The following is a 17,526-nucleotide window of genomic DNA, read 5'->3' as shown; positions in this document are numbered from 1 at the left end:
AGGATTTCATCAGGATTTTTCTTCCAGGGCTCCCTTTAAGACAGAGGGACGAAATAAACTCTTGTTGATCAATCTCTAAGTTAAGTGATGCAGCCACCACCGCTTGCGCCTCGTCAAAATCGAATGAATTCTTTAATGCGGCAAGTTTGCTTCGAAAGACTTTTCTTCTTCCGAGATTAAAAGGATTAAAGTTTAAAAAGGATTTAAGTTTCGCTTTTGAAATGGGGAATTATTCATACTCGAGATTTATTCATATGTTTATTGCTCACGTTTCATTATATAAAATTATCTCTCGCTTTCTCGTAATCCTAATAATAAATACCATGGATTAGTCTTTTATATATGTCTGATATAGAGAAAGAAAATAATAATAATAATAAAATTTAATTAGATGAATTAGAAGTTAGATTAATTAGGAATTAAAAGGAATTGAATGGATGTATTAATAGCATCATATTTGTCACGATTATTATTTTACTTCGACAGGAATTAGCTAAGAATAAAGAAAAATCTTTGATGATGCGCATAAGAGATCGATTAATACGGAAGGGAAAAAAGTCGAACAATCGAGTTCCGCGCAAAGTCAACTCATGAATCGAAGGGAGATAGGAAAAAAGTGTCGGTCCCTTCGAGGGAGGCCGATGATTGGCTGCCAAACACCCTCTTCGTGATTCCTGCCGATCGATTGGCCCCTTGTGCACCGGCTTCAATCACGGTTTTCATTAAGTCTCGCCGGGCAACGAGAGGGTAAAAGAGTGGATCGGATGTTTCATGCGTTAACTAAAGGAAATTCTTTCTAATATTTTCACTTCTTTCTTTTTTTTTTTTTTTTTTTTTGAACTCGATTAATTAAAGAACTCGAAAATAATAATTCAATTCTTTTAGAAGAATTAATTATAATTGCGTGCGTTGGAGTATTTATTTACAAACAATGGATTCTCTTGATAATAACGGTAGTAGTGCATATTTTACTTACCTATTTTTTTAGCTTTATCTTTTTTCAAATATTCGAATTATTTTCCCACAAATATAACGAAAATAAACAAACAACTTCTTCGTTTACGTATGACGAAAAGTAAGGAGATTTTAAAGAAAGATGGACGAATCGAAAATTTGAGAATAAGAGAAACCATGTATTGGAATGATTTCTTTTTTTTTTTTTTTTTTTTTTTTGCAACGATTTTAAAACGGAATATCGTTGGAAATTGATTAGCTCGATGGATTATTGCCCTCGCTATAAAACCGCAATTAATTTCCGGTTGAAACGTTTCCCGACGACAGCTTAACGAGGCAATTTAACATCGAGGCGAAACGATTACGCTACGCACGAGCATCGAAGCGCATTTCGAAGGGTACATCTCGTGTATAATGAGGGATCGATACACGCTCGAATATAATAAGGAAGCAGAGAAGAGTCCTCGAGAAGAGGAGACACGGGAGCGCGCCTCTTTGTCAAAGAATTTTTGCCAACCGGTAATCTTCCCTCCTCGAAATATTAATTTGGATCGAGCCCACCGACTTTCCGATTTGATTCGCCGAGAAAATTCCGGATTTCGACCGCGCACATGATCAATTCGTGTACACGCACGTTTTAATTCGGAATTGATAACGCGATGAATCATTTATACGCAACAAAACACTTATCAAAATAATAAATCATTAATATAGTATGACATGATAATTCCTCAGATATTCCTCAGTTCTTCAGATATTTTTTTTCAAGTAATTTATTTTTATTTTATTTTTTTTTTTATTTTAGATACATAATAATTTTTATTTTATTGATAAGATAAAATAAGATATCGATAATACAAAGATAATTTTCAACAGAGATACACATGGATAAATCATAAGAAGCGTAAAACGTATATATTGTAATAAAATCATCTCGGCTCGGGGAACAGAGGGATCCTAATTTACCATACTTAGGACAACGCAACGACACTGCTTACGTATGTACCCCAACAGTTTTGTCCAAGAAGGGTAATTCTTGCCACGGGTCGAAATCATTAAATATGAGGCCGGTAGGAAGAGTTAACGATGCCTTTCGCCGTTCTAAAACGACGGCCCGGATTCATTTTTCATCGAGGACGTTGGAGCGGGTCTCCTTCCCTTTAACCAGGTTAATCATTTTTAAAGAGGCGACCGCAGGTGTCCCCCTCGCTCGCGCGACCATTATATTAACCAGGGCGAGAAAGAGGGAGAGAGAAAGAGAGAGAGAGAGAGAGAGAGAGAGAGGGGAATAAGAGGAACGGAAGGAGAAAAGGCATGGTTTTCTCCGCAGGCGGAGAATTAAATTTTCGGCGGGAGGGCGGCGGGGCAACGAAATAATGAAACGGTACGTGGCGAACTGGCTGGCACAATTTGCTTTGCATACGAGTGACATTTTTCACGTCTGTCAACAATCTGACGCGACCTGCTTCTCCCCTCCTCTGTTCGAAATTATTAAAGAATCGCGTCTCTCTCGCGATTCTTCCGATTACCATCATCCTTCTTCCTCTGTGAAAAACGCGACCCTTTTCCCCCTCCTCTCTCCTTGCCTTTCTTCCTTCGATGGAAAAAGGGAGCGTTTCAGGGTCCATTTGACAAATCGACGAAATCTTCCTCGAGTTCGTGGTTCGAAACGCTTCTTCGAAAGATCTTTTTTTTTACGTACACGTTAATTATCGCTATTTAGATTTACCCGATTATTTCCTTAATAATATTGCTTCCGGTTCTTTAGATTTATTTTTTCCCTAAATCTTGAATCCGTTATTTTTTATTTCTTGAATTGAATCATAAGAAGATTGAGTCGTAAGAAGATTAATTGCTCCATGGAAATTGTTATTTGCGTCATTGATGCAACGTGTTTACACGTTGCAGATAACGCAATCAGTTATTATATCAGAAAATTACACATTGTTCATTTATAAAAAAGAAGAAAAAAGTATCGTTCAAATAATCGCGGCTCTCGATCGTTTCGTATTTAATAAAAACGGAAACAAAGGAAGAAAATTTTACAATATATAATTCGAAACAATATCTTTGATTTCCAGGAACAATAATGCTTCGAAAACGACACGTGCAAGCAACGCATCCCCTATGAATTTCCTCGCTAACATTGTGCCAACAGCAACTTTTTTTCTCTCTCTCTCTCTCTCTCTTTCCTTTTTTCCTTCTTCCCCTGTCTCTTCTCGTCGCCACCATCCGCCACCGATAAATTCATCCCCCTTCGTCACCGCCTATCCCACGTTTTCCACTCCCACCCCCGTGGCGCGTATTAATCGTCGCGGGTGCACGCTTTCCACAAGTTTTTGTCTCTTGTCCGAATTTGCCGCATTGCAGATCGTCAAAGATCGCTTCCCTTTCCCGTGGATGGGATCGAATTACAAAGGACGAAAGATTGAAAAAGATCTCGAGGACGGGACGAATCTTGGCGAATTAAGCGTAACTTATTTATAGGGTGTCGACTAGGGGGGGCTTTGCGAAATCAAAGGTGCGAAGCCCTGGCAGACGAGGCGGAATCGGAGGAAAATTAACGAAACATCCCCCGAGAAAGGGGGATGGAAGGGAAAAGATGGATCCTCGTTCCGGGGGAGCTAACTAGAGAGGTGGAGGACGCCTTTGAGCTTCGGCTCAGCAGATCTGTAAACCAATCAGTGACGCCTCGCCGATACGGAAGGCTAAATTCACGTAACCGGATCGCTCGACTAAACTGCTTACTTGATTATGGCGTTAGTTAGCGCCCCGTGGCCTCCTCTCCTCTCTGTCCCTCTTTGTCGTCCTCCAATCCCCCTCCCACCTCCCCACTTATTCCAATCACGTAGATCGACCCGTAGATTCACCGTGGACCGCTCACATTTGGGACACGTCCGCGCGGGGATGCCTGATTTTTCCCGCTCCTCCCAATCGACCAACTATTTTGGCTTCTTTCACACTTCTCCCTTTTCCTCCCTTTTCTTTGTTTCGTAAGTAACTTTTATCTCTTTCTTCGTCTTAGAATTTCAAGCTTCTACTAAAATGGAAGGGGAAAAATTGCGAGGAAGAAAATTCAGGCATCCATCGATCGGTGGCTCTTTATCGTTCCTTCTTGTATTTCGTTCATTGGCTTTTTTTCATTAGAAATTTGAAATTTCTAAGAGACTTCAATTTGGAACGAAACAATAATGTTAAATAACGAACAAAAATTGCGAGAAAAAATGGTTCGAATATTAAGAGGGACATAGAAGATAAAGAGGAAAACATAGTTAAAAAATAAGAGATAGAGGGAATGATTAATAACAATTGTTTTGAATATTTTTTTCTAAATTTTTAAATTTTTATTATTATTTTTTATTATTACTTTTTTTGTATCAAGTACCAAGTATCAAATATCAAGTGTTTAGATGTTTGTTTAGATAAATAAATAAAAATGATTATGAGATCTCAACAAGCATTGATTGAACGCAATTATCAAAGGAATATTAATAAAGAAAAAGATATACATATATTAGAGATACTCGTAGATAAGCGAGGAATTATTTTTGCTTGGTAAAAACGTAATATAATATAATCGGAAAGAATACTTAATATTATAATTTCCGGCGTACGGTTGGAAATTATTTGCGCTAATGGCCAACTCAAATATCGTAAAACAGGACGAGCATTTTCCCTGGAAAACAACGTACAGTTTCGATCGTAAAACTCACCGATCTCAGAGTTTGGAAATAACCAATGACGCAACATTCGCCAGCCGATTCGCTCGCTAATGTGCCACTGTTTTTTTTTTTTTTTTTTGCGAGACGAGTCGAAGAGAGAGAGAGAGAAAGGAGATTCGCCGCTCGAGGAAGCTCGAAAAGAACCGTCGTAAACACGAGATCTTGCCCGCCAGAGTCCAACATTCGAAGGGAAAAATATCGTTGGCTAATATTTGCGCTCAGACAGCGCCGTGAAAGATCCCAACCTTACGAAGAAACGTTAATGCGATTAAGTAGACACGTGTTTCATTTCCAAGCAGTCGTTAATAACTCAAGGGAACGTGACTAGAAAATTATCAAGATTTTTTTTACAGGAAAATCGTTTATGGTACAATAAATTAATATGACATCTTTTTTTTTTCTTTCTATTTCTCGTCTGTGAAAATTTATCTTAATATTCTCTTCCATCGATCTTATTTCTAATCTTTTCTAATCTTTTCTAATTTGAACTTTGAGAAATTTTTTTCCACATTTTTGCAACAGATATTTGTTTCTTAAATAAAGAATAAAAATAAAATTTCTCTTATTTTAGAAGATTACAAGACAAGTAGAAGAAGAAGTAAAAATTTATTACAAGTGGATATAATTACAATACTTGTGTCGTTTTTACCTCCTCAACCATTTACCTCTGTTTAAAAGCGAGAGTCCTTTAAAATTTGGAGGATCGAAAAGCGGCGAGACAACCCTTCGCCTGGCCATTCTCTCTTCGTTTCAGGACGTTATCGCGACTCCCGCAGGGAACACATCCAGCCTCCCGAGATTATCCGTATTGGGGAGTGTCGAGACAATGGCTGGATTTTCGGCTCGCTTCTCCGCTCCTCTCCGTTCCTCCCTGGTTGGCGGGATACGCGATTCCGCGGCCGGATCTCGCAAGCGGCAGAAGGCACAGGTTCGATCGATCGTATGAATTTCTCTTTATGGAAAATTGATGGACGAAACGAAATAACTCGTTACATATAAATCCAATCTTTTCCAACCTTTGCGACTCGTTAAAAAATAACGAAACCATTTTTTAGATGTTATCGATAATATACAATGATAATATCGGATGATATACAATTATTAAGAAAAATCGTAATCCAAATTAATTCTTATATAAAATCCATTTTCCCCGTTATCTCGACGACTCATAATCCAAATAACTCATAATCTAAATTTTCGCTTAATCTAAGATCGAAAGTTATTAATTACCTTGGTAACTAGACTTGAGTAACGAGAAGAGTCTAATCTCGAATTTTTTTTAGATTTAAACGAGAAGAGATTCGGTTATCGATCGATCGAAAGGTACTTCTTCTGTCCTCTCTCCCCCTCTTTCTTTCTTCCTTCCTCTCTTTTTTTTTTTTCTTCTAAGAGGATTCGGAGAACGTTAAGAGAATATTCACCCTCTGTAAAGTGGACCTCGTGGATCGGGCGCTGACGCGGGCGTTTGTTTGCGAGTGTGCGAATGATATCGATAGCCCGGACCGACTCAAAGGTCTAACCCGTGAGAAAAATGACATTCGTCGAAGAAGGAAGCATCCTCCACTCGGCCCGATGGACCCGATTTTCGGTGGTGAAAAATTCCGGAATTTTTACACACGCGGTGGCGCGTAAGTGGAGATACATCATGGACGGTAAAAAAAAAAAAAAAAAAAAAATTCGAAATGGAAATGAGGATGGAGGCTGGGTTCTCTCCGTCGTTCAGCGAAACTGTGAGAAGAATTCGCGATGCGGTGTTTGTTACGACTGGTATTTTCCACCGCTTCTCGTTTAATGTCCGTTGCGTAAATTATTACTCTTACGTGTACGTAACTTATTAACTCTTCATTTTTTTCTCTTTCTCTCTCTGTTGTTTGTTGTTCGAGAAAATTTGAAACAATTCGATTTTTTAATAAAAATATTAAAAATATTATTATTTTAACAAGCAAATATTGTAAAAGTAACAACGTTTGAAAATATTATTGATCATTTACACGTATGTCGCATAGGAGAAATATTCGTTTCAAAAATCCTGTCGACGCGATGATCTTTTTGAAATTCGAGAAAAGTAAGATATAAAAATATAAATTGTAATATAATGTCCAATTTTTCAAATTTTACTTCATCCCTTCATGCTTCAATCAAGGTTCATTTAAGCTCTGGAAACGAACGTAAGATATTTTGATCGTAAAATGGATCGAAAGTATTTTCAAAAAACAGGAAAAAAGAAGAAGTTAAAGGTAGAAAATTTGTCATTCGATGCGGATAACTGTACACGAATATGAATATTAATACAACGATCGATCGATATACGGAACGAAAGATATGCAGAGAGTACAGCAGTCTGCGTTTACAACTTTAGCCATCAGGAGGGGATGGTGTTCATTATTATCCGATCCAATTGTCGAGGGTAAGGATCGATCGTTTCTCGATTTCTCTGCAAGCTTGTTACATTAATTGCGAAATGAAAACCGAGAAGCTCGTGGAAGAGGGAACGGATCCTCGTCAGGGCTAATAGAAATCTCTGTCGCTTCTTTAACCATCCCCCCTCCCTGCCAAGAAACGTGTATTTATCTTGCTCATGGGCCGTTATTTCGTCCAGGAGATCCCGACCATTCTGTCCGACAAGCCACCCAATCATTTTTCCGATCGATTTGCCGATCATTCGTACGAACGGACGCCCATTTCGTGAAATAGTCGGCAAGGGATCTTTCAGGGGAATAAAGGGGAAGGGAAAGGCCCGTGTAACGAGCCACTTGTGGGCTCAATGAAAATTTTCATCTCCTCTCCATCCGTATGAATGATTCTTAAATCTCGCTTTAATTTTAAACGAGAATTAAATGTATGTTTAATTTAAAAAGATAATGATGATATGATATGATTAATTTAAAAAAATTTTATTTATTTATTCAATTATATATTTTTTCAACTTTTATCTAATGAATCATTTAGACGAAGTTGTTCGATATCTTCGTAAATATGTTACCTATATCTTATCTATATCTATATCTACATCTATGAAAAAAAATATCAGATAATACTTATTTAAATATTATTATTTATATCAAGTGTAACAAGTTTGATTGATTATTATCGTGAATTTTTAGCGAAGCAGAAATAATTAAAATTATCAAACGTTGAATATTAAATTATCCGTTGAATTCTTCGAAACGATTAAAATTTGAAAAATTGAACATGTGTATGTTACAATCTCACTTTCCTTTTTCATCGCGAGAATTTCCATTCGTCGGAACTGAACTTCACGTTCGATCATCCAAGAAAATTACGGGGGAGAAGGCAGAATCTCTCTCTCTCTCTCTCTCTCTCTCTCTCTCTCTCTCTCTCTCTCTCTCTTTGCGAAATGGTATTGAATCGAATAGCGAGAGTTTGCTCGCGAATGTTTATCCCCTCTTTTTCCCCTCCCTTTCCTCTTTTTCATTAATTAGTCGAGGATAAATCGAGCCTATTGAATGGTCTATTCTCCTTTACGCGAGATCCAGACCCTTCTCCCCTAGCCCAAGAAACGACGGGAAAAGCCCTTCAACCGGTATTTTCTAATCCATCGGAACAACCGCGGACCATTTGCCTAGAAAGTATCCTCGTGAGCTTGATAATACCCGGGCTAACATTAAGGGTGAAGTTTTTTTTCTTTTATGTGAGGGCGTATTCTACATCCCCTGTATTCAGTGTTAAGCACGCAAAATACACGCTTCAGATTTCTTTGCTTTTCCATAAAAAAAAAAATGCCTCGATTTCTTCTCGCTTCAGAAATTGTCAAATTGTAGAATGTAAATTGAAGAAAATAATATTATTATTCGAAAGTTATACACTTTCTTTAATTTGTAATCAAACATCTACTTATCTACTTTCCATTGTGATTGGGCGAATAGAATCATCACAATTGTCAAAATATTCGTATTATTTAATAAAGTCATAATTCATCGACAAAGAATGTAGGAAAACAACAATGTACAATAGAAACTGTATTCTGATTTATAATAATAATTAATTAATAATAATTATAATAATTAATTAATAATAAATATAATTTCTTAGTTATATTTGTTCTCTCTCTCTCTCTCTCTCTCTCTCTCTCTCTTTTCGCGAACAAAATCATCACAATTAAGTAATTAATCACGACAATCGATTTCTCGTTAAATTCAAGCCCGTGACATCCTTGCGTAACGAAACTAATAACAGAGATGCAATGAAAAATCGCAGCAGCCTTCGCCCATATGGCATCGAACAGTGTACACGTTTTACAACGAAGCGAATAAAGACTTACCCCTCTTCCCTCCCCTCGTCCCCCGAATAGGAAATCCTTCGCAAAGTGCGGATTATAGATGGTGGAATGTCGATGACATAATGTCACTTTGATCCACCAAAGTTGGTTCGAGTGAATGGAGGCGGCGTGGCCGAGAACACAGGCAGAGAATGAACTCGCTACAATAATGTACACAGTGCGTAGAACGCGAGCGGAATACAGCCCTCCCTCCCCCCCCCCATTCTACCCTCTCGCTTTATCTACTCCCTATCCAGCGGAACAGAGACGCGGAAAACTTGGCGCGGAGGGATTGATCCGGCCGCGGCCATGTTGCTCGCTGCGAAAATTTCACAGTCGGACCCCTTGCCGATAACAGCTTGCACGACAAGTGAACTAACAAAGGGGAGTAATCTGCGTCGTTACAGCGCCGTGGAAACTCGCCCGCGAAATTTCTGGCCCACGTTCTTTCCACGGAATCCCGCCGTAAGCTTCGCTGCCTGTTCAAAGTTTTTTCCAGCTTTGCGGGATAAGAACTTGGTGGAATATATATATATATATATATATATATATGTATGTATGAGAGAAAGGAAAGAGTAGTGAAGCAAAAATTGTGCACAAAGTTGCGTGTACATGTTGAATCGCGGAAGAAACGGAGAATTATTTCTTGCGAAGATCTATCGCTCAAAATTTTCCGAAATTTTTGACAAAGTTTTGTATTTTCTCAATCATCCATAGAAATTAATCGGCACTAGAGAAAAGTGAGAGATATTTTGAGCTCAGTTCAATCCTTTTGCTCTTATTTCTCTTCTATATATTCCCATCCCAAAAAAGGCTTCCTCTTTCCAAAAATTTTTGGCAAAAACTTTCGAGTTTTGTATTTCCTCAATCATCCATAGAAATAAATCGGCACTAGAGAAAAGTGAGAGGTATTTTGAGCTCAGTTCAATCCTTTTGCTCTTATTTCTCTTCTATATATTCCCATCCCAAAAAAGGCTTCCTCTTTCCAAAAATTTTTGGCAAGAACTTTCGAGTTTTGTATTTTCTCAATCATCCATAGAAATAAATCGGCACTAGAGAAAAGTGAGAGGTATTTTAACCAATGACCGCAGTGTTCAATTCTTTTGCTTTTATTTCTCTTCTATATATTCCTATCCCAAAAAAGGCTTCCTCTTTTCAAAAATTGGAAGAGGAGAAAAGACGATAAATCCATCATCGTCGGTTGATTCGTTTGATGGATGCAGCGAGAGAATCAAGGTCACAGGACGAAAAACCGACGTGCACGTGGCACGGGACGCATTTCCACGAGGATGTGATCGTGCAGATGGGGCGGTCGGATGCAGGGGTGAGCTCCGGCGGCCATGTCGGTTCCCAATTAAACAAATGCCCGCTGGAAACTCGAGCAACCCCTCGAGCCAGGCTTCCCCTTCCTTCCTCTCTCTCTCTCTCTCTCTCTCTTTCTCTCTCTCCGCTCGACCGCAGAAGGGAAATCGGCGGAGCGCACGTGTCGAGCAGCATGCGAAATTCAAATCGAGGCTGGTCTGCTGCTGATGTGTGTGGCTTTTATCTTTCATGTATATATGTGCGTGTGCGTGTGTGTGCATGTATGTATGTACGCATGTGCTTGCTTATATATGTTATGTATAGCACGTGCTGTCACTCTTTCGACGCGCATATAATATATCGCGAGTGGATCAATTGGAATTAACAATCGGTTTATATCGATATTGATAAGAGAATTTATCAGATTAGAAGGATAATTTTGTATTTTTCCCAAGGTAATAAAAATTATTTTTAAAATTATATATAAATATTTGTAATAAAAATTAATTTATCGTGAGAAGTAAAGCTACGAAGCTTTGCGATCATAAATTTTTTTTTATAATTGTTTGTTCATCTCTTGTAGAATCGATTGTGTTTTTATAAGATAAATTCTTTAAATTTAATCTCGCTCAGACAAAGAAGAATCTTATTTTTTATCTTTAAATTCAGTAGAAGGAAGATTAAAGTATGTATCGTTTCTCGTTTGTCACTTTTATCGAGAAGCTTTGAGAAAGTTTGTCACAAGATGAAAGAAAATATTCGGATTTTTTTTTTTTTTTTTTCCTTTTCTTTTTTTTACGCACGATAATCGGAATTTTCATTTAAACATCTCGTACAGATTCTCTTGGCCAGATCGATACCTTGCGATGTTTGCGCAATACCTGCTGGCACAACAAAGATTGCTAATCGATTCAAGAGAATGCGAATAAACGATGATCTCTCCGCAAACAAATCGTGGCATGGTGACATTTGGTAAACAGTTGTTTCGCCAAATCTGAGAAAGCGAAACGCAAATCGATCTATGACGCAGACTCTTCTTCTTGCGACGCATTCTGTATTCAAATCAAGGCTGGAGGAAAACGAGAGATATGATAAACTTTCATCTTTGACCTTGCGCGATAAAAATTAGATAATTCTTTAGATAATTAGATAATTCTTTTTAATTCTTGAAAATCGTTCAATTTTGGTTCACGAATATCGATATCGGTGAGATTTCAACAGACAGAATCGTTTCGTTTAAATAAATAATAAATTTGTTATTATTCACGGGGAATGTTTACAAACGATCGAATGAATATTTAATTAAGATCTGGATTCTTGAAACTTTGGAAATCCCCATTATTGAACGTGTCTAACTTATATATAATTTACGTATATAAATGTTTAGCAACCGAAATTCCATCGCGTCTAGAAATCTCTTTTTGATTCTCATCTCGTGTCTCGTTCCATGGAAAAGGCGAATATAAATAGAAGGAAAACGAGAGGTTTCAGCACTTTCGACTTGCGAATTACATTACGAATCCAAATATTGGAGCGTCTCTAGCACGCTCGAGGCGAGTCAAGTTGTTTGACTTTCCGATTGTTCTTGCGTTCGGTTTCGTGGTGCAAAGTCTGGCTAGTCAGCAGCCGGACAACGACTGCCTCCGCTAATCCAGAAAGCGGCTTAAGCAAACGCGAGAATCCCTTTGGGAATCTGGCGCTGATCAGGAAACCATTCAGAGAAGAAACGTCCATCGAAAATTCCTTATCGAGAGTACGAAGTACGGAACTAGAGAACTTACGATTAAATTTAGAACGACATTTTTACGGCAAAAGAATAGATAAAAGAAATATAATAATAAAATTAAAAAAACTGTTATTGGATATCGATGATTTTTTTTTATTAATCCGTAAAATAGAATTGCGCACAAACGTTGATAACTATCAGGAATATATGAACGTGTCAACACGTATTATCTATTTTTAGATATAATATCAATGGTGATTGCCAACTATACATCAAATTTTCTCATTTGTTTTCTCATTTTCATCTTTCTATTAATTTATTAACAATTAATAAGAAAAAAATATTCAACTTTTAATTCGAATTCTTAGATTTTATGAAATATATGACATAGTCATAAAGTTTTGATCGGTATGTGTGTCCATTTGCAGAGTTATTACATGCTAATAGTGAAAGCTAATGGAATTCGAGTGTAGTTGGATCTGTGTTCATAGTTTTAACACAGTCTTTTATATGAATACAGACATGATTCGTGTTCCTGGCGTAGCCATCTTTGCAGTAACATCGTTGTATCTCTAAAAATAGAGAATTTCGTAATAATGTCTATTTTTTTTTTTTTTTTAATTCTTTTTCTAATTCGATATCGATTTCATCATGATCAAAACTCATGATATTCTGTATAGGGGGGTCAAAATTGATTCAGAATTGCGCAAATTCATAATATTGACACGCTGATTCTTCGTTTCATCTGAAACGCAAATCAGATTTTTAGCGAATGCAAATAAAACACATTGATCTTTTTTATTTTTCATCCAACTTAATTTAAAGGTATAATATTAAAGATATATATATATTATATTAAAGATATAAAAGTTTAATATTAAAGTTTGTATTTGAGTGAAAAAAAGATAAAAGTTTCATAAAAAAATAACATTCAACATAAAAAAATAATAATAATAAAAAATCTATTCTATATCTATTGCGTGATTCTCTTATCTTCTATTTATTTAAAATTATTAATACGATCACATGAATCATCTTTTTCTAAACTGAAACTTTTAAAATTAAATTTTTATGCTTTTATGCTTTTTTAAATTTAATATTATAATTCGTAACGCTTGAATGATATTTCACAATGAATTGCTATTGTTATATTGCTATTATTATATTGTGTTAATATAATATTTTGTATATATATGAGTTTGATCATGATGGATATTATTTCAAGAAATATTACATAATATTCATAATATCGCAAAGATTAATTAAGCAAACTTCATTTCATTTAAATTTATCACTTTTTAAAAAATGATTCAATTTATAAATTGCCAAAGAAATCAATTACACGTCAGCAAAAACAAATAATCAAAAACTCAAAAAAGTGAAAAGACGAAATATTAATCGCTGTACCGATCAATATCACCATTTAATTATTTTTAATTAATACAAAAATCAATTACACATCAAAATCTCATTTTTATCGATAAAAGAAAAATCTTTAAAAATCAAAGATTGCAAAATTCTATAAAATTTTCATTTCATTATTATTAAATTTTATCAGCATTTTATTAATCATAATCATAATTTTTAATTTTTTTTAAATTTTAAATTTAAATTTTTTTTAATTTTTTTATAAATGTCAGCCTATTCAATCTCGTAAACAATGTTAATAATTCAGAATCATCGTTATAATTATCTGTTATTCTATACTATACTCTTTTTTTTTATACTTTTTCTTTTTCCTTTTGATATTCACTTATAAATACTTCGAAAAATAATTTATAAGGAATAATTAAGGATTACTCAAGATACAATGACATTGTGTCATTCAATAATGACAATCATCTACATAGTGACGCAAATGCTTAAGAATTTTCAATGAAATTCGTAATTTCATACGTATTATTATGATTTCTATTTCTATGAATGCGTTATCTATTTCTTGTCTGTAATTTTTAAAAGTTAGATTATTTCATTCGATAAAATTTTTCTTTTAAAGTTATTAATAAATTAAAAATACATTTTTGATAAGTACTGGCAATCATCTGTGATAAGGCTATTAGTACAAGGAAACATCGCTCGAGTGTTAAAACGACGATTTAAATTATGTACCGGGTTAAATTAATTTCTTCGCACTTAACTGGTAGCATCTAATTATCGTAATTTAGAAGATTTGATCCATAAGAGTATTAAAATTGCATTTCGTAGGAAAATATTATAATCTTATTTAAATTAGACACGTATGATGATTCGAAATTATTATACAATTTAGAAACATGTAAATATAACCAATATAAAAAGGAAAAACAGATCTAGAAATATCTATTATATATATATATACATATATATATCTATTATATAAATTATCTAAGAGTTGAGAAAAATTACGCTTCTATTAATATAATTATTGGTATTGACGCGTATAATCATTTTCGAGCGCAACTTCGCGTCGGTGAGATCAGAGATCATCTCCGACACCGAAGGCTATTTCCTCCGGAGGAGATGGAATCTAAAATGATCTATCTCGATACGCGATCTCGTGGCACGAGAAAAACTTGTTTAGAAAAAGAATTTGGCCGGCAAGAATAGAGGAGACTGGCATTATTCGAAATGGGAGGGACGCGTTAATATCGGGTCAGTGTGTCAGAACGGGTCGTTCCATGGGGGTAAAATGGTGGGCACAAAGGAGCCACGGCTTGCCTCCTCCTGCGATGTGACGTTGCACAGGGGGGATGAAAAGTGGGGTAAAGAGCGAAGGGTGGCAAGGAAGAAGGGAAACGGCGGCCAAGAGAAGGGTAACTCGAGCACTTCCAATCGAGTTTCCCGCTGTCAGTGGCTGCTGGTTGACGTGGAACCGGCCTCTCTATGGCCCGTTTGCCACCATCCCATGAAAACGCTAAATAGACGCCGGGAGGAAACAGTATCGGCGGGTGATGGCGAATTCATCGATTAAATTAAATTCTTGATATTTGTAACTTCTACGTCCAATACCAATATCTTTTTTTATTTAGGATTGATGGTAGATCTAAAATTTTCAAATTTCAAATTTTTATCGTAACAAGATTTACGATAATATATTTGGTTATAGTATAAAAAATTAAGGATTATAATATTTCCAAAAGGATAAAAAAATCAAATCGGGGAATAAAAAAATTACGAAGATTGCATCAATGAAGAATCGTGGAAGCGAAGGATTAAAGTTTTGTACGATGAAAAGATTTTTAAATCGATTTGCATACTTGAGGATTGCTCGCGTTATCAGAGAATTATCAGAGATTAAAGATCGAATTATTGTAGAAAATTACAAATGGTATTTCTAAGGTTTCGTCAATTTCCAGAGAAATGAGGTAGAAAGAAAAATAGAGAAGCAAGGTTGAACGAGGTAATAAATTTCATAAAGGGGGCGTTCGACTGCAGAAACGAATTATTATTCGAGCGGAGGGGTTGAACGTTCGAAGGAGGGAAAGAAACGTAGAAAGTCTGAGTGCTCAATAATAAATAGCATTTTGACTGTCGGATATTCGATTGTCGGGGAGGTCTCGTTGAATAAAACGTGGAAGAAAGAGGGATCCGCGTAGCGCGACGAAGAGGAAAATTTTTGAACTCGTTGTCTCGACCGACAACGAAATGGCATTTAAGGTAAAAGCAAACGCCGATACGACAGAGAGAGAGAGAGAGAGAGAGAGAGAGAGAGTGATATCCAGGATGCTGGATTGATCGCTGCGCTGACAAAGTGGAGACCCACGACTCTAAAATTTCCCAATCGAATCAGTCTTCGACCACCCTCCTTTTCACCCCTTTCGAACCACGCTAATTGCACAGCCTTGACAATGCCGCGCGCGATTGATGGATCGATACGAGAAGAATCGAATTGATTCTCTCGTCGAAATCGAAATAGTGAAAAAGGAACGCTTATCTTTTTTCCCATTTTTTTATTCTTCTTTTTATTTGTTTGTTGTATTATTTATAGATATTTGACATTCCCTGACATTATAGATAATTATAATTATACATGTGTAAATTGACTATAATTGGTATAATTATTGGTATTATATAATTGGTATAATTTTGAGAAAATTAAAAAACTTGTATTTTGCATATAACAAAACCTGAATTTTTCGATACGTTTTCTTTTATGCTTCTAACGACGTTAATAATGTGAAGCTGTTAATATTCTTTTTTATAAGTATGTAAATAATTATGAAGATTAATCTCACTTGATTTCATTTGATTATGTTAATAATTCGATAACAGTGGAAATAAGAAATCTTGTATATAATATTCGTAACTATTGAAATCATATAAATATTATAGATAGAATAATAATGGATACATTTTGGAAAATATTATTTTATACGATTGTATTAAATATTATTTTTCGATCGTAAATATTTGTCTCTCGTCATTACGTAATTTTAAGAAAAACGACCGTTTTGAGATAACGTAGCGATTTCTAACGAGTCTACAATCTAGACGGAGAGGTCGTGATCTCTGCCACAAGAGGCGAGATTTGTTGAAATTCGTGCGATTAATCGTGTTTCGTTTGATGCTGTTAAAAATAACGAATAATAGAGATAATTAGATAAATGGTAAATAATTTACTTGATAGCTAAATACGTATAATTTTATTTCGATTATTTTCGATATAATTAATCTGTTGCAATATGAATATATATTTTAAATATTCATCATGATATTTAGATTAAAACACGCATTCACAATATTGAAATTCGAACAATAAAAATATTTGTTCGAATCGAACAATCACGAATTTTTGAATTATAGGATATTACTCATTCGAAAGAAGTGATATTAAAACCCTAATCTTGAATGTTTCACAATTATTTGATAATTAATTTCTCGATAACAATTATTTGACATAAATTATTAAAATCAAGAAAAATGATGTTAGAATTTTAGTTTCATTGGTTATTTTGAGAAATGTCGGTTAATATTCCAATATCAAATAGTTAATTATTCTTTTATGTTAATATACGATAACGTGGAATAAACAATTCATGAGTTATTTTTTTAAATGGTAAAGATAAATGAACAAAAATAAATTCTAAAATTTGAAATTAACTTTCTATTTACAATTGCTATTGTTTATTATTGTTATTTACAATTACGATTGTTACTCGATATTCGATCGAAATAAAGACGTTACCTTATCGATTAAATTAATTAATTTAGCAAAAATTAAACAAGTCCAATGCATTTATTCACAATATTTAAATCGATTTAAATTTTTTTAACAATTTTAAAAAATCTGAATTTGTATTGTATTATGAATTTGGTACACTTCAAGATTTTACATTTCCAATTATTAAGATTATGATTCTTCGACAATCATTCCTTAAATTCTTTATAAAATAATCGAATAAGGCTAACTATTGATCATGCGAGTCATACTCGTGTCACACGTAAAATATTCCATTAAATATTGCACGTGTAATTATATATTTTAAGCCGATATCATTAGCGCGATACGAAATGGACAAGTAAAAACGATAAAATAATAATAAATAAAAGCAACAATTTTCACA

This window comes from Apis laboriosa, unplaced genomic scaffold (assembly GCF_014066325.1).
Source record: "Apis laboriosa isolate Shangri-la unplaced genomic scaffold, ASM1406632v1 scaffold21_cov150, whole genome shotgun sequence".
Lineage (NCBI taxonomy): Eukaryota > Metazoa > Arthropoda > Insecta > Hymenoptera > Apidae > Apis > Apis laboriosa.
Note: the sequence above shows the minus strand (reverse complement) of the source record.